Raw genomic sequence first — 26,613 nt, forward strand, 5'->3', positions numbered from 1 at the left:
TGGTACTGGTACCAAAACAGAGATATAGACCAATGGAACAGAACAGAGCCCTCAGAAATAATGCTGCATATCTACAACTATTTGATCTTTGACAAACCTGACAAAAACAAGCAATGCGGAAAGGATTCCCTATTTAATAAATGGTGCTGGGAAAACTGGCTAGCCATATGTAGAAAGCTAAAACTGGATCCCTTCATTACACCTTATACAAAAATTAATTCAAGATGGATTAAAGACTTAAATGTTAGACCTAAAACCATAAAAACCCTAGAAGACAAGCTAGGCAATGCCATTCAGGACACAGGCATGGGCAAGGACTTCATGTCTAAAACACCAAAAGCAATGGCAACAAAAGCCATAATTGACAAATGGGATCTAATTAAACTAAAGAGCTTCTGCACAGCAAAAGGAACCACCATCAGAGTGAACAGGCAACCTACAGAATGGGAGAAAATTTTTGCAATCTACTCATCTGACAAAGGGCTAATATCCAGAATCTACAATGCACTCAAACAAATTTACAAGAAAAAAACAACCCCATCAAAAAGTGGGCGAAGGATATGAACAGACACTTCTTAAAAGAAGACATTTATGCAGCCAAAAAACAGATGAAAAAATGCTCATCATCACTGGCCATCAGAGAAATGCAAATCAAAACCACAATGAGATATCATCTCACACCAGTTAGAATGGCGATCATTAAAAAATCAGGAAACAACAGGTGCTGGAGAGGATGTGGAGAAATAGGAACACTTTTACACTGTTGGTGGGACTGTAAACTAGTTCAACCATCGTGGAAGTCGGTGTGGTGATTCCTCAGGGATCTAGAACAGAAATACCATTTGACCCAGCAATCCCATTACTGGGTATATACCCAAAGGATTATATATCATGCTGCTATAAAGACACATGCACATGTATGTTTATTGTGGCACTATTCACAAGAGCAGAGACTTGGAACCAAGCCAAATGTCCAACAATGATAGACTGGATTAAGAAAATGTGGCACATACACACCATGGAATACTATGCAGCCATAAAAAATGATGAGTTCATGTCCTTTGTAGGGACATGGATGAAGCTGGAAACCATCATTCTCAGCAAACTATCACAAGGACAACAAACCAAACACCGCATGTTCTCACTCATAGGTGGGAATTGAACAATGAGAACACATGGACACAGGAAGGGAGACATCACACACTGGGGCCTGTTGTGGGTTGCAGGGGAGGGGGGAGGGATAGCATTAGGAGATATGCCTAATGCTAAATGACAAGTTAATGGGTGCAGCACACCAACATGGCACATGTATACATATGTAACAAACCTGCACGTTGTGCACATGTACCCTAAAACTTAAAGTATAGTAATAAAAAAAAAGAAGCCTAACCTGTGGAATCAAACAAAACACTGGTGAAAATATCTCCCAAGGAAATGGGAATCTGACAGCTTTTAAGAAATATGTAATTAAAAGATTAATCTGTGGGGAAAAAAAAGAACATGAGGGATAGGAAGCTTTTGGACAAGTGGAGATGGAGAGAAAAGGCATTTTCTGTATAGAAAATTGGACACAAGAGCATTCTAGTGAATAGCAAAGTATATTCAAAGGGCAATGGCCTTCCTATAAATTCTCTAATATTAGTTTTAATGGCAAAAACAGCAATTACTTTTGTACTAGCCTAATATTCTCCTTTACTTGTGGAGTGTAACATAGTTATGGCCATAATAAGAATGACATATGGGCATATTGTATTTTACATAATGTCCTTACTCTGCAAAAGTATTATTAGCCCCATTTTATAGATAAGAAGGCAAAATGACTTAGCTAAGACCATACACTCTACTAAGTTATAGAAGTGGCATTTGAACCTGAGCCTGTCTGATTCAAAAATGCTTTACCCTTTTCATCATGCCATGGATCACACATGATTGATCACGCAAAGATGAATAAAATACAGTTCTCATATTTAAGAAAGTCTTTGGTCCAGTGGAGGACCAATGCTTAGTACTTATTACTTGCAGCCTAATATGCTAACAATGGCAGCTAGGAAAGCCTTATTTCCATGGTCTTACTTTAAGTTCTCATCCTATCTGGACGAACTTGTCTGCTTGCTAAAGATCTGATTCTGCATCCTGCCCTCAGAGACAGCTTTCTAAAACACAAATCAAAATATATCTCTTCCCTGTACAAATGCCTTCAGGGACTCTCCACCTGCAAAAGAAAGTCCAAATCTCACAATCTCACCTACAAGTCGACTGACATCTCAGGAGCCTGGTGTAAGCTACCTTTTTCCAATGTTATCTCCTCCACAGGCAGCCAACATCTCAGCCAGAATAAGCAACTTCTAACTCCCCTTTTGTGTCTCCAGTACTGTTCCATCTCCCTTTATGCCCCTTCTCTGCCTTGTCCCCCTTAAAAACTGGTCATCACTCAGAGTAAAGTTTAACTATCATTTCCTCTGAGAAGCATCTCTGCCCCTGCTCATATGTTAATGAGCATATATGACTCTGAATCATAATTATTTGTGAATTTTTATTTCCACACTGGACCATAGAATCCTTTGGATGTACAGCATACAACCAAATTCCAGACCCATAATTGGACCTGAAAAAGTGTTTGTTAAATGAATTGACAGTAAAAATAAATGGTACATTAATCAATGGATAGTAATACTGAGTAGGGAGAAGTTTAATTGCATAAGTAAAATAGTGCTGTTATATGCCATTGCATAGTAGTAGGGAATGCTACTATTATATGTGTAACATATAACATACACCTCGTCATACACCTTTTCCCTCACCATGTCCTTGCTCAGTGCTTTGCCCTGAATAATGGAGACTCCTGCACTGTGCACCCCCACAAGTGCTGAATTGCCCCCTCTCCATCACTGCCCATCCAAATCTTACCCATTTCTCAAGGCCAGCTGAATGGACTTCTCTCAGCTGTTATATGCCATTGCATAGTAGCAGGCAACTAGAAATGTAGCTTAGGCAAATAAAATAAGACTTAAAATAAGTCTTAAAACTTCTGTTAAAATTTAATATGTCATTCCCCAGTAAATCACCTGCAATACAAATAATTCTCTAAACCGTAGCCTTTTCACTTAGCACTATGTAAAAATGATAAGATGATGGAACATACACTACATAGTCACAATTCCATTCATCTAACTACAAAGTGAAACCACATCCTTTAATAATTACACTTCACCTACAATGTATATACACAGAACATGAAGCACATATGGTGGGCTCTGATGACAGTTCCCTGTTCATTCTCACAAGGAATAGTTGATGACCCTTAGTGTTAGTTCTATATAGATGCTCTTCTGTGGGTACTAAACTGCTTCTTGCATTTCACATTGGCTTACACTGGGATATCTAATTTTTGCCTCTTTATTTCTAACTATAGAAATTCCTTAGTCTTTGCTAATGCATTTGTTCAAAGCAATGTCATTAAGTATTTAGCCTATATCAATCAGATACCAAGAAAGGATTTCTTCTCTTCAATAAATTTTGATTTTCTCCAATGTGCTTTGCAAAATGCTGGGACCTGCCTTCCTAGGTCTAAAGAATAGCCCTGTGGTGCCAGAGCTATCTGGTCATCTGTCTAAACCCAAGTTCATTGGCCGAGCATGCCGCCCAGCCTGCATCCTCCCAGTTGCCAGCAGCATTCTTTCTTACAGCAACAGGAAGAAACTTAACACCTTGTGTGATGGAAAGAATAATTTCCTGCTTAGGATCTGAGCTGAAATCCTTGGCATTGGACCTCTGATGAGAGGTCCTTGGTAAAAGCAGTAGCTGGTAGATTTTTTTTTTTTTTTTTTTTTTTGAGATGAATTCTCAATCTGTCGCCCAGGCTGAAGTGCAATGGTGCGATCTCAGCTCACTGCAACCTCACCTCCTGGGTTCAAGCGATTCTCCTGCCTCCTGCCTCAGCCTCCTGGGTAGCTGGGATTACAGGCACCCACCACCATGCCCTGCTAATTTTTTTATTTTTAGTAGAGACAGGGTTTCACCATGTTGGTCAGGCTGGTCTCAAATTCCTGATCTCAGGTGATCTGCCCACCTCAGCCTCCCAAAGTGCTGATGTTACAGGCGTGAGCCACCGTGCCCAGCTGGATAGCTTTTTTATGAAGCCATTTCATGCCTAATATTGGTAGGTGATCCAATCACAACTTAAAAAGAAAGATCTAATGATCAACTTTATGAACCATCAAATATAAGCACACTTGCAAAACTGTACTATTTTCATACCTGATTGTTAAATGGTACAGAGTGGAACAACTTTGAGGTAAACACTGCCTTCAAATTTCAGGCTTCTTTTAATATGCAAGATGCAGAAAATGTGATGAAATTTTTCAAGGACGATGTTGTAACCTGTGGTTTAAGGAATACCTTTGGATTGATAGAGAAACAGTTTTTGTTAAGGTGAGTATAATTATAACTTGCCTGGAGAGAGGAAGACCAAGTCACTACTTGATCACTGTCATATATAACCTACAGGGGATTTTCATCGAACATGTGGCATGGGGTGACACAACCAAGCCAAGACATAACCCTGAGTGTCATTCAAGCCATGGTTTTAAAAAAAATATTAACATTTATATAGGCACAGAGAACACACTAGCAGTAAGTACAGTGTCGTTATACAAAGATCATTCCAGTTCCCACTGTTTTCAGATACAGTCTTCTTCCACAAACCTCACCTGCTGATTGGCAAATTGAGCCAACTGTAAAAGATGGCTGTCAGACAAACACAATTGCTCATATAGCTAATCAGGTTTCTTCAAGAGAGGGATTTGTTCCACTTAGATTTAAATGAGCAGACTTACTGCCCCAAAGGCAAACTGGTATTGACTGCATTCTCCCTATATTCCCAGTTGATTGGAAATTGCAGCTCTGGAGTATTGTGGGTGTATTTTAACAATTATTTTTACTTAAAATATTTAAAAATAGTAGGGAAAAAAAGAATCACACATCCTCCAAAGTAAAAATAGATAAATAAATAGTAGAGGATATCCAGAATAAATTCATCTTCAACTGAGATTTTAAAAATAAAAATTTAGCCGGGCGCGATGGCTCACACCTGTAATCCTAGCATTTCGGGAGGCCGAGGAGGGTGGATCACCTGAGGTCAGGAGTTCGAAACTAGCCTGGCCAACATGGTGAAACCCCGTCTTTCCTAAAAATACAAAAAATTAGCCAGGCGTGATGGTGGGAGCCTGTAATCTCAGCTACTCCAGAGGCTGAGGCAGGAGAATCATTTGAAACCAGGAGGCGGAAGTTGCAGGGAGCCAAGATCTCACCATTGCACTCCAGCCTGGGAAACAAAAGCAAAACTCTATCTCAATAAATACATAATAAAAAAAGATAAAAAATAAATTTTAAAAAAATTTAGTTTATTCTTATCCAAATTATTTCATTCAAGGTCCTCAATGCATTATGGAAATTCTTGAAATGATTATGATAATTTGATAAGAAGACTATGATACGATGATGGCACCTTTCACTCTACCCAGTGCCAGGTGAATAGGCGAGTCAAAACTGCTCATCAATTGTTTTCCACTGCCTACACCAATTCACAAACAAGTAAGAAGGTGAACTTAAATGAAAAGAATAATGATGCCTTCAAAAGGCCAGAAAGAGTGCACATAAACTTCTTCAGCAATGAAATTAAGATTTCCCACATACAGTTTGTTTTAGGATGCACTTAGCTGCAAATATCAGAAAGCCCAACTGATAGAAGCTAAAATAAAGAAAAGCATTTGATTACCTCACATGACAAGAAGTCTGGAGGTGAGTGGTTCCAGAACTGGCTCAAGAGCTCAATGAAGTCAGGAAGCTGTGCCAGCATCCACGCCACTATGGGCCTTGCACTTGCAGGAAAAGGAGAGCTGCTTCACCTCCAAGCATCTCACACTCAGAGAGCAGTGATCTGAGCGGGACAAAAGCCTGGAATTATTAATATTGCTAAACAAACAAAACGGGAATACTGTTAGCAAGAAAGAAGAGGGAATGGCTGTTATAAAGTAGGACTCACAGGGGCTAGGGATACTCTACACTCTAAGTGTTCTCACAAACCTACATTTGAAATCAATAAATTCCTCATGTCTGACACTACAATCCCCCAATCCACGTGCCTCTTTGAAAAACCTCAATAGAATTTTCCCATCCATCAACCTAGTTCCCTCTGTGTATTTCCAGGAATTTATCCATTTCCTCTAGATTTTCTAGCTTGTGTGCATAGAGATGTTCATAGTAGTCTCCGAGAATCGTTTGTATTTCTGTGGGATTCACTGTGATGTCACCATTGTTATTTCTGATTGTGCTTATTTAGATCTTCTCTCTTTTTCTTTGTTAATCTAGCTAGCGGTCTATCTATCTTGTTTATCCTTTAAAATAACAAATGTTTCATTTATTTTTTGTTTTTTTTTTTTTTTTTGAGGTCTCAGTTTCATTTAGTTCTGCTCTGATTTTAGTTATTTCTTTTCTTATGCTAGCTTTGGCTTTAGTGTGTTCTCATTTTTCTAGTTCCTCTACATGTGAGATTAGGTTGTTGATTTAGACCTTTCTATCTCCTTCTGCCTAAAGAAAAGATAAACTTTCTATGTAAAGTTTTTCCACATCAAAAACAGTAATGCAAGGAACCAGTAGCAAGTTCAAGATCAATGACAGGATGGCTTGATCACAGGGGAGGCTGTAAACTGATAGTTCACTGAAGGAATGACATTGCTTTTCTAAGACTGCAGAGTTAGTTGGAAGCAAAACTGGTAGCAGAACCAAAATAGCTAGAATTACTGCTTTATACTCACCTCTCTGTTCAATCATCAGTTCACACATCTCTACTCACACTCCATCATCAATTCAAACATTAACAATTAAATGTTAATATTTTCCCATTTAAAAACTGGTAAATATCCAGATAGGTAGGTAGGTCGATAGACAGACAGATGGATGGACAGGCAGACAGACAGACAGACAGAGAGATAATCCCCCCACTGGTAATTCTGCATTCATTTTTTCCTGGAGTTGTAAACTGTCAGGCAATATTTGTTTACTGCAGACATTTTCAACAAGGAAAATATTAAAAACTTACAAGGTTATGTTTTAATGGTCAGAAAATTACTTTTAAAAATTATAGCTGTATTTTTGACATCTGAAAACATATGAAGGCCTGAGTTTCCAGGACATCTTGAACCAAAATAGATTTGTATTTAAAAGTGAAAGTCAAAGTTCCAGGAAAAAAAATGTAATCAAGTAGAAATATTCAATAAGATGACAGTATTGCTAAAAGGAAGTAAAACGACAAATTGATATTACTTTGAACAAGCCATAGAAAAGGCCAGTAATTGATTATATTCTAACCAATAATAAGTCAGAGATATTTCACTTTCAAAATTCTTACTTTGGTAGCTAAGAAAACAAAGCCCTCTAAAAAAACAAATCTTGTCTTTATGTTAGTTTTATTATTATTATTATTCAGAGCTCAGAACTCATTCCTTTGAGGCAGTTTTTAGGATTGTAAAAGTTAAGCTATGGCATGGATTAAAAATATGGATTTTGGTTTCAAAGATAATTGAATTTGAATGTCTATTCTACCATTTACTAGCTAATACCAGTTACTGAGTATTCTGAGCCACTTTAAAAAAACATGAAAAATGACAATGAATAAAATAGTTAATTTGTTGGAATGTTAAAGAATTTGAAAGTATATATAAATCACTTGGTACATGGTAGGCACTCAGAAAAGAGTAGCCATTCATAACAATAAGAGAAGATAGTGCAAATTTGTAAAAGGAGAGTTTCACAACTTCCTGCAATTGCAAACAGATGTCTATAAGAGTAGGGACCCCTTAAACAGAAAATGCACTTTGGGTGAACCAGGCTTCAGTATATTTTCAACTCTTCCCAGGTGAGATAGCTTGGATTATTGTTCAGAAATATTCTCTCCCTCCACCTTACTTTCAGAAGAGGGTTATATTTCCCATTTCATTTACATTGGTCTTGACCATGTGACTTGTTTCAGCGAATGGGATGTCAGCAAACATGAGGCAAAGAGGCTCTTAACAGTCCAGCAATTGGCTTGCTTTCCTAGCCTCTGCCATTGACCTTAAAAGAAATGCATGGACTAGCCAATTCGTCACTGAAGCTCCAAGAGAGACACTTAATGCCCATACAAGCTGCCTTCAGTGAGCCCAGCCTAGATTTTTTTTAATCCTCAACACACAGATACACAAGTGAGCCCAGCTGAACATAGTTTAGATTGTCTAGATTAGCAAAACCACACTAACATAAAAATAAATATTAACTTTGTACTACTGAGTTGTGGGGACAGTTTCTTGAGACGGAGTCTAGCTCTGTCGCCCAGGCTGGAGTGCAGTGGCACTATCGCGGCTCACTGCAAGCTCCGCCTCCCGGGTTGACGCCATTCTCCTGCCTCAGCCTTCCGAGTAGCTGGGACTACAGGCGCGTGCCACCAGGCAGGCTAATTTTTTGTATTTTTAGTTGAGACGGGGTTTCACCGTGTTAGCCAGGATGGTCTCAATCTCCTGACCTCGTGATCCACCCGCCTCGGCTTCCCAAAGTGCTGGGATTACAGGCATGAGCCACCGCGCCCGGCCGTGGGGACAGTTTCTTAAGCAGCAATTCTCTGGCAATAACTTGCTTATATGCCACATTTATACTATCATACTTGGAGAATTGCTGTGGGCACATTCATCCATTCATGCAATGGTATTTATTTAAGACATATTTCTCGAAGTTACCATGTGCTAGAACTGTACTACCTATGGAATTAGACTAGCAAACATATGGGCACAACCCTGAGTCTAGGCATGTATTTAGGATCACTGGCTTCAGCTGGAAAACAGATTCTTCAAATGGTTCCTGTAGGCAAATATTACTGAGGATTTCAAATAGCAATTTTAAAATGAGAAAACAAATATAAAATTATAACGTATTTATTTCTTCCTTCTTCTTGCGCAGAATGTAACGTAACAGCAAATTTCTCTCAGTTAGGTCCTTTGTATCCCCCGAAAACGGTAAATATTTTTTGCCTCTCAAGTGAACTTGAGGAGGATAGTTGTTCTCAGTGAACAAAAGCAAACAATTTTAGCAAATATTCAAAGCAAGGTGAATTTTTGATTTGTTTAATGGATCAGAACTAGACTTTTTATGAATATGTTTAATAACTTATTCTTGTGTATTCTTAATATGTTTAATAAGCTTATTAAATATATTTAATACAATATTTTAATGTTTTCCATAAACTTTTTTCCCTTTAAATAAGAGTTTAGCCTCAATGCTAACCTTACATCAGATTGGGTCAGTTGGCACACCCTCCAGCTACAACTTATAGATGTGATAAAATTCCAGATGCTAGATTAATGACATTAAAAATTATGTTTAAATATGCAGCCAAGCTGAAAAGGAAGGTAAGACCTCTAGAAACAGGAATGAAGGGGGAACTCGAAGACACGGTAGCGGTTTCATTAAAAATGCCAGATGCATTTTAAAGCCAGGTATGATCATAAGAATTGTGGGATTGCAGTTTTAATGACAATGCAAAGACAAGAAGTGTTATCATGGGAGAAGAGCTGAGATGAAGATCATTTAATAAAGCCAGTATCCTTAAAAGCTCACCCAATCACTGAAAAGAAATTTTTAAAAATTCTACCTATAGGCTTGTAGATGTAGTTAAGACTGCTGTATGTCCCTGTTTCTGGTGAATTCTTGATTTTTTTTTTTCAAAGGGGCCAGGCACAGTGGCTCATGCCTGTAATCCCAGCACTTTGGGAGGCCAAGGAGGGTGGATCACGAGGTCAAGAGATCGAGACCATCCTGGCCAACATGGTGAAACCCTGTCTCTACTAAAAATACAAAAAAGTAGCTGGACATGGTGGCAGGCACCTGTAGTCCCAGCTACTTGGGAGGCTGAGGCAGGAGAATCACTTGAACCTGGGAGGCAGAGGGTGCAGTGAGCCGAGACTGTGCCACTGCACTCCAGCCTGGCGACACAGCAAGACTCCATCTAAAAAAAAAAGGAATCTTTTTCTCCACAACCTCACCAGCATCTGTTATTTTTTTACTTTCCAATAATAGCCATTCTGACTGGTGTTAGATGGTATCTCATTGTGGTTTTGATTTGCATTTCTCTAATGATCATTTATGTTGAGGTTTTTTTTTTCATGTATGTCTTTGTTTGAAAAGTGTCTGTTCATGTCCTTTGCCCACTTTTTTTGTGCAGTTGTTTGGTTTTTTCTTCTCAGTTTAAGTTCTTTAAAGACGCTGAATATTAGACCTTTGTCAGATGCATAGTTTGCAAAAATGTTCTCTCATTCTTTGGGTTATCTGTTTACTCTGTTGATAGTTTCTTTTGCTGTGCAGAAGCTCTTTAGTTTAATTAATTACCAATGAAGTTATGATAAGAAAAACAAAAACAGTAAACTGTATTTGAAGACAAATTGTGTATGTGTGTGTTTTGCTTATAACCCTCTCACCTAATTTCTGCTAACCATAGGACATAATTTATATTGATATTTATCATTCATTTTTCACCAGGTCTGGAATGAGAATGTGTTGTGCATGACTGTGCAATGCTATTATCCTAAACCAATAGATAAGTTTCATTATGCTACTACAGTTTGTTTTTATAGCTTACATTAATAAAAGGGTAAAGAAGAACAAGAAAAAAAAGGAATCAGAAGCAAATGATCAGATATTTTTTCTTAATATAGTTGAATAAAATATTATGCATAAACTTTCTTTTCTCTTTTAAAGAATAGTTTAGTCTCAGTGCTGACATCATGGCAGATTGAGAAAAAAAATATGCATAAAAATGAAACTTCCAACCTTATACTTTGCACGGTTATGGAGGGCTAAATGCTATCCCTGTGGTGTTGGAATCCCAAACTGAGAAATTAAAACCTCTAACATCTTGGCAAAAATTGTGCAGTTGCAACATAGGAAAATATATTCAACCCAAGGCACATGAAACTTTCCAAGAAAAGAAAGAAAAAAAAATATCTGCCAAACAGGGAGGGTCAGCAGATGTAACAAATGAGAAAATAGCACTACAAAAAAATAATTTGAAGAAAAAATTTAAAATGTGCTTAATGTAATAAGCATGTAACAAAGAGAAACCATGATAAAATATGACTAATGAAGTAGAATTTCTAGAAGAAAATCTCTCAAGCTGGAAAGACAGCAGAGGGAATTACCCATTGAAAAGGCCAAAAAAGAAATTATACTGATAGAAGCCAAAAGACATTGAAATAATAACTTCAAATAGTTGGTAAAAATAACTGTCAAATTAAAATTCTATAGCCAGCAAAGCTACAATTTTTAAAGGAACAAAAATGAAAACACGTCAAGACAAAGAAACACTAAAAATTTTTACCTTTTAGAGATAATACTCAATAAAAACCAAAAAAAATCAAAAGGCACACTTCTATTAAAAAGAAATTAAATTCAGAAGGAAGGAGTAGTATGTGAAGAAAATGGTATGTAAAGGAATTGTAAAAATGTAAGTGAATCTAAAGAAACAATAATTCTTAAGATCCAGGAATACTACTTGTAGTAATAATCAAGTATGTTGAAGGCATTATAAACAAGATGAAAGTAAAATATTGAACAACATAATATGTCAGTGGTAGATTACAATTAAAATATTATAAGAATATTGTTGTTCAATAAGAGGTTTAGAATATTTACTGTTTCAGATATTATTAAATCAACTACACATGGTAAAAGGCAATTAAGGGCAATTGCCACAAGAATAGACATTGAATGTGTAACTTCCAAAGTTAAAAGGGGAGATAAAAAGCAAAATAAAAACAAAAACAATAAAAGCCTCAATATAATTAAAAATAGAAAAAAATTAAAAACATAATAAATGCAAAACACAAAATAAGATGTTATAAATTAGTACTCTCCAAATCAGTAATAATACTAAATGTAAATGGATTAAACTCCCTTGTTGACTTTCTCCCTGACTTACAATGGTTTGACTTACCAGTTTTTGATTCGACAATAGTATGGAAGTGATATGCATTCAGTATACTCCTCAACTTATGATGGGATTTATCCATATGTAACCCCATCATAATTCATGAAGCATCTGTACTCAGATTAGAACAAAATTTTAAAAATAAACATCACAATCCAGATCCATTTACAATAGAAGTGCCAAAACACAACAAAACAAAAATATTGAGTATAAAGTAATGAAATATGCATATATATTTGGTAAAAGCTAAAATATAATAAAACTAGTCAGCCAATACTAAAATAAAACACAGTAAAAATTAAGGCAAAACCAATTTTTATGGCTAAAGATATATATTTCTTAAACATAAAAATACATTTACCTGACAGATGTAACAATCCCAGATATTTATGCATCCAACAATAGAGCCACAGAGTATATAAAGTCAAAAATCCCTGATTATAAGGAGAGCTGGGCCAAGCCACCATCAGAACAGGGTCTTTTTTAAAAAACACATTTCTTCCAAAAATGTGTACATTCAGGCATTTAAGAAACAAACAAATATGGAAAAGATTTGAATAACACTAGACGTATATGGAACCTCATATCTCATGATCAGTGGACACACACTTTTTTTAGGCATACACACAACATTTTAAAAAATCAACTATGTTCTAGACCACGTAGGAAGTATCAGTAAATTAAAAAGAATCAATTTTCTTGATGACATATGATGTATAGCATATTTTCACATGCTTATTTACTGTCTATACCTTTTTTTTGATGGGGAGTCTGTTAAGGTCTCTCAACCCATTTTTTCAGTCAATTGTTTGTTATGTTGAATTTTAAGAGTTACTTTGATATTTTATGTAACAGTCCTTCATCAGACATGTCTTTTGAAAACATTTTCTTCTGGTCTGTGGCTTGTCTTTTTCTTATCTTTGCAGTGTCTTTTGTAGAACAGAAACTTTCCATTTTAGCTTATCCATTCTTTTTCTCTCATGGATTATGCCTTTAGTGTTGCATCTAAAAACTCCTTGCCAAACCCAAGGTCATCGAGATTTTCTCCTATGTTATTTTCTAGGAATTTTATAGTTTTGTGTTTTACATTTAGGTCTGTGATCCATTTTGAGTTAATTTTTGTGAACAGTGTGAGGTCTGTGTCTAGGTACATCTTAATTTTAGCATGTAGATGTCAAGAATATCTTTTCTTCACTGTATCACCTTTGGTCTTTTGTCAAAGATTAATTGACTATGTCTGTGTAAGTCTATTTCTGGGCTTTTATTCTGTTCCATTTATCTATTTGTCTATTCTTTCTTCAATACTACACTGTCTTGGTTGCTGTTGCTTTATAGTTAAGTCTTGAAATCAAGTAATGTCAGTCATCCAACTTTGTTCTTCTCTTTCAATATTGTGTTGGCTATTCTGGGTGTTTTTCCCCTTCATATAAACTTTAAAATCAGGGAAATAGGTCATCAGGGAAATGCACATTAAGGCAACAATAAGATAAAACTACACATATATTAAAATGGCCAATACCCAGAACACTGGCAACACCAAATGCTGATGAGGATGTGGAGCAACAAGAACTCTCATTCACTGCTGGGCAGAACACAAAATGATACAGCTACTTTGTAAATGGGTTTAGTAGTTTCATACAAAGTTAAATGTACTCATGCCATACAATCCAGCAAATCTCACTCTATGGTAGTTACCAAAAGGAGTTGGAAACTTACATTCATACAAATACTTGTACACAGATGTTTATAGCAGCTTTATTCATAACTGCCAAAACTTGGAAGCAACTAAGTTATCTTTCAGTAGGTAAACAGGTAAACTGTGACACATCCAGACAATGGAATTCATTTAGTGCTAAAAAGAAATGAACTATCAAGCCACAAAAAACATATGAAGGAAACGTTAAGTGCATATTGCTAAGTGAAGCCAGTCTGAAAATGCTATCTACTACATGATTCCAACTCCATGGCACTCTAGAAAAGCCAGAACTGTGGAGTCAGTATAAAGATTAGTGGTTTCCAGAGGTTAGAGGGGAATGGGGAATAAATAGGCAGAGCACAGAGGATTTTTAGGGCAGTGAAACTACTCTGTATGATACTACAATGGTGAACACATGTTATTATACATTTATCCAAACGCATAGAATGCACATCATTGACAGTGAACCTTAACGTAAACTATGGTCTTTGGATGATAATGATGTGTCAGTGTGGTTCATCGATTGTAACAAATGAACCACTACAGTAGGGTTGTTGATAATGGGAGAGGCTATGCATGTTGGGGGATAGAGATATATGGGATATCTCTGTACTTTCCATTACATTTTGCTCTGAACCTAAAACTGCTTTAAAAAAATAGTCTACTACATTTATGCAGCCAATATACATGAAAAAAAGCTCATCATCACTGGTCATTAGAGAAATGCAAATCAAAACCACAGTGAGATACCATCTCATACCAGTTAGAATGGCAATTACTAAAAAAGTCAGAAAACAACAGATGCTGGTGAGGCTGTAGAGAAATAGGAACAATTTTACACTGTTGGTGGGAGTGTAAATTAGTTCAACCATTGTGGAAGACAGTGTGGCGATTCCTCAAGGATCTAGAACCAGAAATACCATTTGACCCAGCAATCCCATTACTGGGTATATACCCAAAGGATTACAAATCGTTCTACTATAAAGACATATGCACATGCATGTTTATTGCAGCACTATTTACAATAGCAAAGATGTGGAACCAAGCCAAATGCCCATCAATGATAGACTGGATAAGGAAATGCGGCACACATACACCATGGAATACTATGCAGCCATAGAAAAGAATGAGTTCATGTCCTTTGCAGGGACATGTATGAAGCTAGAAACCATCATTCTCAGCAAACTAACACAGGAACAGAAAACCAAACACCACATATTCTCACTCATAAGTGGGAGTTGAACGATGAGAGTGCATGAACACAGGGAGGGGAACATCACACACAGGGGCCTATGGTGGGGTGGAGGTCAAGGGGAGGGACAGCATTAAGACAAATACCTAATGCAGGTGGGGCTTAAAACCTAGATGACGGGTTGATAGGTGAAGCAAACCACCATGGCATATGTATACCTATGCAACAAACCTGCACATTCTGCACATATATCTCAGAGCTTAAAGTAAAAATTTTTACAAAGTCTATTAAAAAAGAAATCCATATCACTTGGATGATATTCTCTAACAACAATATAAATAGCAATATCAATAGTAAAATATAGTTTTAATAAACAATCATTTGTAGAGTGAAAAATATGCTAAATAATTTACTGGTTACAAAAATAATAGAAATTGGAAAATACTTAGGACTGAATATGACAAGTAAGTATACTTGGAATCAACAGATGGTAGAGACCACCTAGGGAACACAGTAGAGGTGCTTCTAACTGGAAGAATCCTTTGTAAATTTATGTTTCAGGATTTAGAATTTTCATGATGGACCATTATTGTACAACAAATTGTCCAACCAGAGAATTTTAAAAAAATCAATAGATACAGCAAATGCCCAGAGATAGGAGAAGTCTGGCAAAAACTTTTCAAGTATTTGTAGCCACATGCAATCTCAGCTTTTAAATAAAGAATGCTTCTAAATGAATGTAGGTTCTTACAGGGAAATGTAGTTACCTGTATCCTCTGCCCCCATTTCAGTTCTGTTAAACAAATACGTAAGGGCTAAGATGTGTAAACACCAAAATAGGTAATTGGAACACACAGATGAATCAGACACAGTGCCTGTCTTTGAGGAGATTGTGGACTAGTGAGAGAGATATGCCTAAAAATGTATAGATTGAATCAAGTGTGAGAAGTGCAAAGCTTTGCTCTATGTGTTGTGGGACCACAGAAGATGGACACTTAGTTCAGCCTGGGGTTCAAGAATGGCTCTTGAAAGAAAAGGCTATGCAGGTTTCCTAAAGCATCAAATCACTTTTCCTATACATGACTTAACACTCACAATTCAAGCAAAATATACTAAAATTTTTAAATGTCTCTGAATTTTTTTCTGAAGTAGCTAGAACAAGTTCACAAGTAATTTATCAACTTCTCAAGTGCATTGTTCAAGACAATTAAAAAAAAGGAGAAGAAAAAAATTACTTGTATTAGTAGCCATCAGCAGAAATAAGGACTTCACTGGGGCATCTCTTGCAAGACTCTTGCTAAAACTTTGTAGAGTTTTTGGAAACAGCCCTTTAGGGTAAGCACCAATATATAACAGCAAAATATTACATTTCTTTAAGTTTCAGTCTTAAAATTAGCATTCCAAAAACCAGACTGGAGAGAGGACAAAGATGCAAATAAGCATTATGATGTCTGTTTGCTGCTTGCCCTCTGTGTATAAGCACAACAGTAGGTACTTACACAGGGCAGACAGATCGATCAGAAGATCATGGTCCAACCTCACAAGGCTAACTGTTACAAGGCATAAAGAAAGTGATTGCCACATTTGAAATGTTTTATTTAACCATGTGTAAGTTTAAAAGCAAAACTGATTAAATTTGCTCAAGTAAAATTTCCATGTCTTGTCTCATCTGTATCTGCCCATACATGAGACTTACTAAACTTCCCCTGACTCTAAAACCAGAATGAAAATTTACAAATAAGGAAAGCACCAGATAACACCTTGTTTAACAGAACTCAGTCACTTTGCTGCCATGAGGTCCTCCTGGGTCACTTTCAGTTCTAAAAATGTATGTGGCACATTAGAAAAAAATATCACCTAACCCAGCAATATTTTCAGAGGCCAAGCCTTGCTCAACTGGACCATCTGGTATGATGAGTGTTTTAACAGCTGCCACTCTGTAAAGGGCTTCTCCATTACCCATTCCTGCCAGAGTTGCTGGCTTGCTCTAGTTTATTTCCTCTATGGCTTTTCTTCTTTGAAGATTTGTGTTTGTGCAACTGTGGTACCCAGTTAATTGTATTTATTTTAGGTATTTTCTACTTTGTATGGGTTGAACTGGCTTGAGAGAGATCATGCTGCTTTTGGTGGGGGGTGGGTAGTCACAAAATTTTTAAGACAGGTCATTACATTTTGAAATATGTATAAGTGTGTATGTGCATGTGCACGTATTTTAGAATTTAAGTGTTGCAAATAATAAGTCCCTCAGAGTGTGTTTTGTTTGTTTTCTAGAACACAAAGAACTTTTGAAGTTTGGTTAATTTCCATGCTAAGAGTTCTGTGGAGTCAAGAGGCAGCACCCCCACTGTGAAACCAATGGAACTCTCTTCAGGGATGCTCAGTGAAAGACAAAATTTAAAAATGCACGGAACATAGAAACGCCAGCACCTGCAAAACCAGACTTGGGATTTGCCACTTGTTTCTTGGAATTTGGGCTGCCCTGGACTATGAGGGCTTTCTGTTTCTTTGCCTAGACATTCTTCTACAATTATTGAAAATCAGACCTAATTTTGCTTAGTTTCCCTTTGTTTTCAAGCATGGTCATTGTGACGGTTAATACTGAGTGTCAACTTGATTGGACTGAAGGATACAAAGTATTGATCCCGAGTGTGTCTGTGAGGGTTTTGCCAAAGGAGATTAACATTTGAGTTAGTGGGCTGGCGAAGGGAGGCCCACCCTTAACCTGGGTGGGCACAATCTAATCAGCTGCCAGCATGGCTAGAATATAAGCAGGCAGAAAAATGTGAAAAGAGAGACTGGCTTAGCCTCCCAGCCTGCATCTTTCTCCCGTGCTGGATGCTTCCTGCCCTCGAACATCAGACCCCAAGTTCTTCAGTTTTGGAACTTGGACTGGCTCTCCTTGCTCCTCAGCCTGCAGATGGCCTATTGTGGGACCTTGTGAGTGTGAGTTAATACTTAATAAACTCATATATACATATATATATAAACTCATATATATGAGTTTATTAAGTATTATAAGTATTGTTATTAAGTATTAACTATATATATATATAGAGAGAGAGAGAGAGACAGAGAGAGAGAGAGACAGAGAGAGAGAGAGAGTTCTGTCCCTCTAGAGAACCCTGACTAATACAGTCATCACTGTTACTTTAAACACAGGTAAACTCTCCCACTGGTTAAGGAAAAGACAGAAGCATCCATTTTTCTGGTGGCAACACGATGCTAGGTTCAATTTCTATAGTTAGCATAAAGAAATGGGAAATTTGAAGGCAAAAAGTCATATTTAAGTATCTCTGCAATGGGAATTTAAGTATTAAAAGAGATGTCTATATTACAACAAACACATTTCAGTAAGGATTTTTTTTCTATGACCTATGTCAGCTCCACGCTGTTTCTTCTTGAAGGAGAACTATCCAATCCAATGCCATTTAAGTAGATGTCATAAAGTCAGAATCTCTATCGAAAGAAAGAAAGAAAGAAAGAAAGAAAGAAAGAAAGAAAACAGAAAGAAAACTTGCTAAAATACTGTCTTCTTTTTAGCTGAGCTAATGGCTTCCCATCTAGCTCATTTTAAAGTAAAGGAGGGGGCTTCATTAATTTGAACTCTGTAATTACAGGTCTAGAATCACAAACAAATTACTTCTAAAAATTAAATTTAGAAGTGGTGGTGGTGTTCATACAGTTAGTTAGAAACAGACATAAAAAACGCATGCATTCGTAGAGGCTCAACATGCAAGAGACTATACAGTGATCCCACTGGAGCTTTGGAGTTAAAAAGCCAAAATTTTGATCCCAGACTCAGTCATTTACCAGCTACAAAGCTGGGGCAGTTACGTAACTTCCCAGGGCCTACATTTCCTCATGTGAAACCCATGAGATGTGCATTTCTTCCTTGAAGCTTTGTTATGAGGATAAAATAACAACTGGCAAATGGATTAGCACGGTACCTGGCACATAGTAGGAAGTCATTAAATACTTTCTTCCTTTCTACTAATTCTGTACCACTCACCACCATCGTCACTTGTACCAAATTCAAGAGTTTGGAAATTTTGTAATCTGTAATAACAAACTCCATTCACCGTGGCTATATTCTTACAGCCAGCAAGCTACATAGTGTCTGATAGAGCCATCCAGCCATCACCTTCATCACCTATTTAATAAAACTATTGTGAATCAATTCCTTGCTAAGAATTATATAAGTGAGCTATAATGCCTCTAATCAGTGTTACTGATTATACAAGCTTTCTGGAAAGTGAAAAAATTGTGAAAACACAGAGATGAAGTCAGTTCAGTTCAGTGGAAGAACAACTGTGACATCTAAAGGCAGACAGCCAGGCTGAAACACAGTGTTGGAAACATGCACAAAGCTATCATGCACATGGCAAATGGCATTGCTATGCACTGAAAGAGATTAAATATTCTTTTCTGCTCTTTATTTTATTGCACTTTCCAATTTAGTACAGAACCCTTTTGCAATAAAACCAGAGTCTTTCTGAAAAGTAAATGTGTCCTTTCATTAATCACCACTTTCCACTTGTTTTTCTCAATTTCGCCATCAAGAAGTCTGCAGTACCACAAACCTTTGACTAGTGTGCTACCTTGATTAAGGCACAAAACATTAAAAGCAAATTACTATGAAAGTATGAAACAATTTGCACTTAATGTTTCAGTCATATCTGTAAAAAATATGACTTAAATATAGTTTTATTAATAATACATATTTTAATTAAACGGCTGGAGGTGCATCTAGCAGCAAAAAATTGAATCTTCTCTGGATTTCACATACCGGTATGATTCACGGGCAGTAAATATGCAAAGCTTTATGCCCATAAGGCAATCAAACTCCAAAGCTGATATGCGTGTTTTTATCTAAAAGAATGAAATCTCGTAAGGACTAGAAATAAAAAATAACAACAGACTGGTGTACCATTCTAATGAATTGGCTTTAGCCAACAGTATCTTTCTTATGTAATAAAATCATCCTTTCGGCTACAATTACATCCACTCCAACATTTTATGGAAGTAATAACTTACTTCCATTATTCTCATTACACAAGAAAATCCTGTATATGTACTTATACATATTGAAAAACTTCACACGTATTAATAATAAAATCCTGGGATATGAGTGACCACCTTTGCAAAGCAGGAAATGCTTTCTCTTGCAGACAGTTTAGGTGTTGCTTAATCCCTAAAGGATCTCACTTTACTCCTGCTCTTTCCCTGGCATTTGCCTAGTGTATTAGTTTGCTAGTGTTGCCGTAACAAAGTACTGAAGATTGGGTGGCTTCAACAACAGCAATTTTCTTTTCTCACGAGGCTAGAAGTCTGAGATCAAGGTGTCAGCAAGTCTGTTTTTTTCTGAGGCTTCTCCCCTTGACTTATAGTTAGCCACCTTCTCCCTTGTCTTCACATGGGTCTCCCACTGTGTATGAATGTCTGTGTCCCAATTTCCTCTTTCTATGAACATATCAGTCATATCGGGTTAAAGCCTTACCTTAACGACTTGTTTCACCTTGTTTTAACTTAATTATCTATTGAAAGACCCTGTCTCCAAATACAGGCACATTCTGAGGAACTGGGGGTTAGGACTTCAACACATGAATTTTGGTGGAACATAAATCAGCCAATAACACCTGGAGATTATTTTTCAGTTACATACAGTTATATTATCTGCCTCTACATCACTTGGCATGGTATTTTGTCAACAAGAAAAGCCTGTTAAAATTTTAAGACTATGTAGAATGAACTCAAAAGCTAAGATTTTCATTTATATTTTATCTTTAGTTTGAATTTCTCTGAAAAATTGTATTATATTTATGATCATCACTTTAAAATACCTGAACAATTAAAAATGAAAAGTTGACTACTATTTAGCTAAAGGTGAGAGAACATAGTCCTTGTTAACTATGCCAGACCCAACTGTAACTCAGGAGCCATATGTATCAGGTATCCCTGAAGCCATGCTAGTGAGGATACCTTGCAGGGACAAAGCCAACTTGGCATTGACTTTCCCAAGGTGACCAGGTGATCTGAACAGTACCTTTAAAACTCTATGGTTAAAAATTGGCAAATGGGATCTAATCAAACTAAAGAGCTTCTGCACAGCAAAAGAAACTATCATCAGAGTGAACAGGCAATCTACAGAATGGGAGAAAATGTTTGCAAGTTACCCATCTAACAAATATCCAGAATCCACAAGGAACTTAAACAAATTTACAAGAAAAAAAAAACAATCCCATCAAAAAGTTGGCAGAGGATATGAACAGACACTTCTCAAAAGAAGACATCTATGTGGCCAACAAAACATATGAAAAAAAGCTCATCATCACTGGTCGCTAGAGAAATGCAAATCAAAACCACAATGAGATACCATCTCACGCCAGTCAGAATGGCGATTACTAAAAAGTCAGAAAACAACAGATGCTGGTGAGGCTGTGGAGAAATAGGAATGCTTTTACACTGTTGGTGGGAGTGTAAATTAGTTCAACCATTGTGAAAGACAGTGTGGCGATTCCTCAAGGATCTAGAACCAGAAATACCGTTTGACCCAGCAATCCCATTACTGGTTATACACCCAAAGGATTATAAATCATTCCACTCTAAAGACATATGCACACGTTTATTGCAGCACTATTTACAATAGCAAAGACTTGGAACCAACCCAAATGCCCATCAGTGATAGTACAGATAAAGAAAATGTGGCACATATACACCATGGAATACTATGCAGCCATAAAAGAGAATGAGTTCATGTCCTTTGCAGGGACATGGATGAAGTGGAAGCTATCATTCTCAGCAAACTAACACAGGAACAGAAAACCAAACACCACATGTTCTCACTCATAAGTGGGAGTTGAACAATAAGAACACATAGACACAGGGAGGGAAAGATCACACACTGGGGCCTGTTGGGAGGTGGGGGACAAGGGGAGGGAGAGCATTAAAACAAATATTTAATGCATGCAGGGCTTAAAACCTAGATGATGGGTTGATAGGTGCAGCAAACCACCATGGCACATGCATACGTATGTAACAAACCTGCACGTCTGCACATGTATCCCAGAACTTAAAGTAAAATATAATAAAAATTAAATTACATTTTTAAAACTATGGTTAGATGCATAGACATTTATAATTGTTTTGTCTTCCTAAGGAATTGTCTCTTTAATCCTTAGAAAATATCTCTCTTTATCTCTAATACTTTGAGTCTTGAAATCATCTTAACCTAAAAGTTTAAAAAGTCACTCCAACCTTGATACGTTTATAATTTTTATGCCATATGTTGTTCCATCTGTTTACATTCAACCTATTTATGTCCTTGTATTTAGTGTGCATTTCTTGTAGGAAGTACGTCCTAGATTCTTGCTTTTTTATTCACTATATCAATCTCTGCCTTTTAGTGTTTCAGCCATTAACGTTTAATATAATTATTGATATGGTTGGATTTAGGTCTACCATTTTTTATTTGTTTTCTGTTTTTCCCTCTGTGTTTTTTTTCTGTGTTTCTTTCATGCCTTCTCTTTGGTTACTTGAATATTTTTAGTATTCAATTTTAATTTATTTGTTACTTTTTAGCTATCTCTTATTACATTTAGGGTTTTCTCTAGGGATTATAATGTATGTATCTTATCTTTCACGGTCTTCATAGAGTTAATACTGTACTACTTCCTGTAAAATAGAATAGTCTTGAAATCAAATAGTCCCCCTCTAGCTGAAGTCTGTTATAGTTGCTACATGAATTATACCTACATATATTGAAAACCTCACCCAACAATGTTATACTGTTTGTTTCAATTGGTCATATGTATTTTAAAGAACTGAAAAAGAAAAATGGTAGTATTTTATAATTATCCAACAATATACCATCATGTTGTTCTTCTCACATTCCTAAAGACAAGTTTACCCCCAGCACCATTTTCCCCTTCATCTTAAAAGCATCCTTTAGCATGTCTTATAAAAAAGGTATGCTAGGAACAAATTTTCTTGTCTCCTTCATCCAAAAATATTTTTACTTAAAATTCTGAAAGATATCTCACAGGACTTAGAATTTTATTAATAAATTAACAGCTCTTTTAGCACTTTAAAGATGTCTCATTGTCTCCTGGCCTCCATAGATTCAGATGAGAAATCCACAGTAATTCAAATCATTCTGCACCTATATGCAAGCTGTTATTTTATCTGGCTGCTTTTAGGACATTTATTTTTGATTTTCAGTGATACAATTATAATATGTCAAAGCCCGATTTTTTTAATACATCTTATTTCCTCTTCACTGAGCTTTTTTTTTTGTAAATTTTTACTGTTCGCCAAATTGGGCTTGGCTATTGTTTCTTCAAATATGTTTATTGTTTCAATCTTTCTCCTCTCCCCTGGAACTGAATTTTCACATGTTAGACCTTGTTATATTGTTCCACAGGTGCCTGAATTTCTGTGTTTTTTGTTGTTTGTTTCAATCTGCTTTGTTCATTGTTCTCTTCATTTTGAATAATTTCTTTTTTAAAAAATAATAGTTGTACATACTTATGAGGTAAATATATGTTTATATAAATATTTCATTTGTCATTATTAAATCAGAGTAATTAAGATACTCATCACCTCAAGTATGTATCATTTCTTTGTGTTAGGAATATCTCAATTCCTCTCTCTATATATATATACACATATACGTATCTATATACATATACATATATACACATATACATATATATACACATATATACACATATACATATATATACATATATATACACATACATATAAATACACAATAAATTATTGTTGGCTATAGTGCTCTGTTGTGCTATCAAATACTGGATCTTATTCCTATTTTTGCACCCATTAATCAGCCCCTCTTTAATCCTTCCTAGTTTCTAGTAATCATTTTAATCCTCCCTAGTCACTACCCTTTCTAGTCTCTAGTAACCATAATTCTACTCCCTATCTCAATAAGTTAAATTTTTTTTAACTCCTACATAGAAATAAGGTTATGAAATATTTGTCTTTCTGCACCTGGCTTGTTTCACTTAACAATGTCCTCTAGTTCCACTGATGTTGCTGTGAATGACAGGATTTCATTCTTTTTATGGCTGAATAGTAGTATTCCATTGTGTATATATACCACATTTTCTTTATCCACTCATCTGTTGTTGGACACCTAGGCATATTCCATATCTTTGCTATTGCGAATGATGCTGCAGTAAACATGAGAGTGCAGATGTCTCTTTGGTATACTGATTTCCTTTCCTTTGGGTAAATGCCTAGTAGTGGGGTTGCTGGATCATATCATAGTTCTATATTTTTAGTTTTATTTTTCCATCTTTTTTTAGCTTTTTTTTTGGAACCTTTATGCTGTTCTTCATGGTAGCTATACTGATTTACATTCCCACCGACAGTGTACCAGACTGAATAATTTCTATTGATCAGTCTTCAAGTTCACTGACTCTTTCTTCTGTCATCTCCATTCTACTATTGAACCCACTCAGTGAAATATTTATTTCAGATATTTAACTTTCAATTCTAAAATTTCCATTTGGTTGTCCTTTATAATTTTTCTCTGCTGAACTGTATGTTTTTCTTTACCTCATAGATCATAGACATTATAGCTTCTTTAATGTCTTTGTCTATTAATTCAACATGTGAGTCATCTAGGGCTTGGCATCTATTCTTTCTTCTTTCCCTTGAAAATTAGTTCTATTTTTCTGCTATGTGTGTTTGTTTGATTTGAGTAATTTTAGATTGACGAATGTGATGTTCTATAGACTCTGGGTCCTACTGTAATTATCTGAGAAGTGTTGATGTTTTTGTTTTAGCATTCATTCGAGCCATTTAGGTTCATCTTCTGAGAGCAGCAGTTAAACTCTCAGGTTAGGTCTCCCAAGCTGTGCTACCTCATTTGCGACTGAGCCATACATGCATAGCTTAGGGGTTAGTCTGATACTTTTGTGGATTCACTCAGAGAAATAGGCGTCTTTTTCGCTAGGCTCTCCTTTCCAAAATTCTTCTCATACTCTCTGGCCCACAGATGCTTCTTTCCCTAGTTCTCCCAGCCAGAGAAACAGGATTTTTCCTAAGTTTCAGCTACCTCTGCCAAGTAACTACACACTGAGATTCACCCTCAGGGCAAAGCTAGGAGAGAAAAAACGAGGGCTCACTGTCCCTTCCCCATATGAGTTGCCTCTTCACAATCTGCCTACCTTTGTTTACTTTAATATCTGAGCCTTTGATAGATATTTTTTGTATTTTATCCAGAGCTTTTAGTTGTACTCAGCGAGTGGGATAGGCTGTATGGGTTTACATCAACATAGTGAAACAAAAATTCCCTAACCTACCTAGAACTTCCCTTTGTGACACAGCAAGGGAGACAAGCTGTGGGGAATCGTCCTGTCTAGCTACCCTCTCTCCTCCTGAGTCATGCAAGAACCCTAGAAATTACCTACAATTAGGCACGGGTATGTATTAAGGAGGCCCAATAGCCTGACATTTGCCTAAAGTGTAAGCCCATTCACCCAGTTTTTAGGTCAGGATCAGAAGTAGCTGATTCCAGCGACAGGTGTGGTAGCTCATGCCCGTAATCTCAGTTAACGGGGAAGTCGAGATGGGAAGATCGCTTGAGCCCAGGAGTTTGAAACAAAGCCCTGGAGTTTGAGACCAACATAACATGACAGCTCTACAAAAAGAGAAAAAGAAGGAAGGAAAGAAAGAAAGAAAAAATTAACCAAGTGTGGTGGTGCATACCTTTAATCCCAGCTACTCCGAAGGCTGAGGTGAGAGGACTGCTTGAGCCCAGGAATTCAAGACTGCGGTGAGCCGTGATTGTGTGTCCAGAATTGGTGGGTTCTTGCTCTCACTGACTTCAAGAATGAAGCCGCGGACCCTCGCTGTGAGTGTTACAGTTCTTAAAGGCGGCGTGTCCAGAGTTCGTTCCTTCTGATGTTCGGATGTGTTCGGAGTCTCTTCCTTCTGGTGGGGTTTGTGGTCTCGCTGGCTCAGGAGTGAAGCTGCAGACCTTCGCGGTGAGTGTTACAGTTCTTAAAGGCAGCGTGTCTGGAGTTTGTTCCTTCTGATGTTCGGATGTGTTCGGAGTTTCTTCCTTCTGGTGGAGTTCGTGGTCTCGGTGGCTCAGGAGTGAAGCTGCGGACCTTCGCGGTGAGTGTTACAGCTCTTAAGGCGGCGTCTGGAGTTTTCGGTTCCTCCCGGTGGGTTCTTGGTCTCGCTGGCTTCAGGAGTGAAGCTGCAGACCTTCGCAGTGAGTGTTACAGCTCATAAAGGCAGTGTGGACCCAAAGAGTGAGCAGCAGCAAGATTTATTGCAAAGAGCAAAAGAACAAAGTTTCCACAGCTGGACCGGGACCCAAGCGGGTTGCCACTGCTAGCGCTGGCAGCCTGCTTTTATTCTCTTATCTGGCCCCACCCTCATCCTGCTGATTGGTCCATTTTACAGAGAGCCGAGTGGTCTGTTTTGACAGGGTGCTGACTGGTGCGTTTCCAATCCCTGAGCTAGACACAAAGGTTCTCCACCTCCCCACTAGATTAGCTAGATACAGAGTGTCGACTGGTGCATTCACAAACCCTGAGCTAGACACAGGGTACTGATTGGTGTGTTTACAAACCTTGAGCTAGATACATAGTGCCGATTAGTGTATTTACAATCCCCTAGCTAGACATAAAGGTTCTCCAAGTCTCCACCAGACTCAGAAGCCCAGCTGGCTTCACC

At 37.1% G+C, this 26,613-nt stretch overlaps 1 long non-coding RNA gene and 1 pseudogene across 1 annotated transcript; one reads left to right on the forward strand and one right to left on the reverse strand.

Moving 5' to 3' along the window:
- LOC100609120 (magnesium transporter NIPA2-like) overlaps positions 1–1,511 on the forward strand; it is a 69,299-nt pseudogene extending 67,788 nt beyond the window's left edge.
- Positions 1,512–4,257: 2,746 nt separating this feature from the next.
- On the reverse strand, positions 4,258–26,399 carry LOC134808142 (uncharacterized). The gene is made up of 3 exons (XR_010150523.1): positions 25,636–26,399; positions 5,777–5,938; positions 4,258–4,398 (listed from the first exon to the last, which is right to left on the reverse strand). It is a non-coding gene; the product is annotated as an uncharacterized LOC134808142 (long non-coding RNA).
- Between the last annotated feature and the right edge of the window lie 214 nt (positions 26,400–26,613).

Source organism: Pan troglodytes, chromosome 14, assembly GCF_028858775.2.
Source record: "Pan troglodytes isolate AG18354 chromosome 14, NHGRI_mPanTro3-v2.0_pri, whole genome shotgun sequence".
In the NCBI taxonomy this organism is placed as follows: Eukaryota; Metazoa; Chordata; class Mammalia; order Primates; family Hominidae; genus Pan; species Pan troglodytes.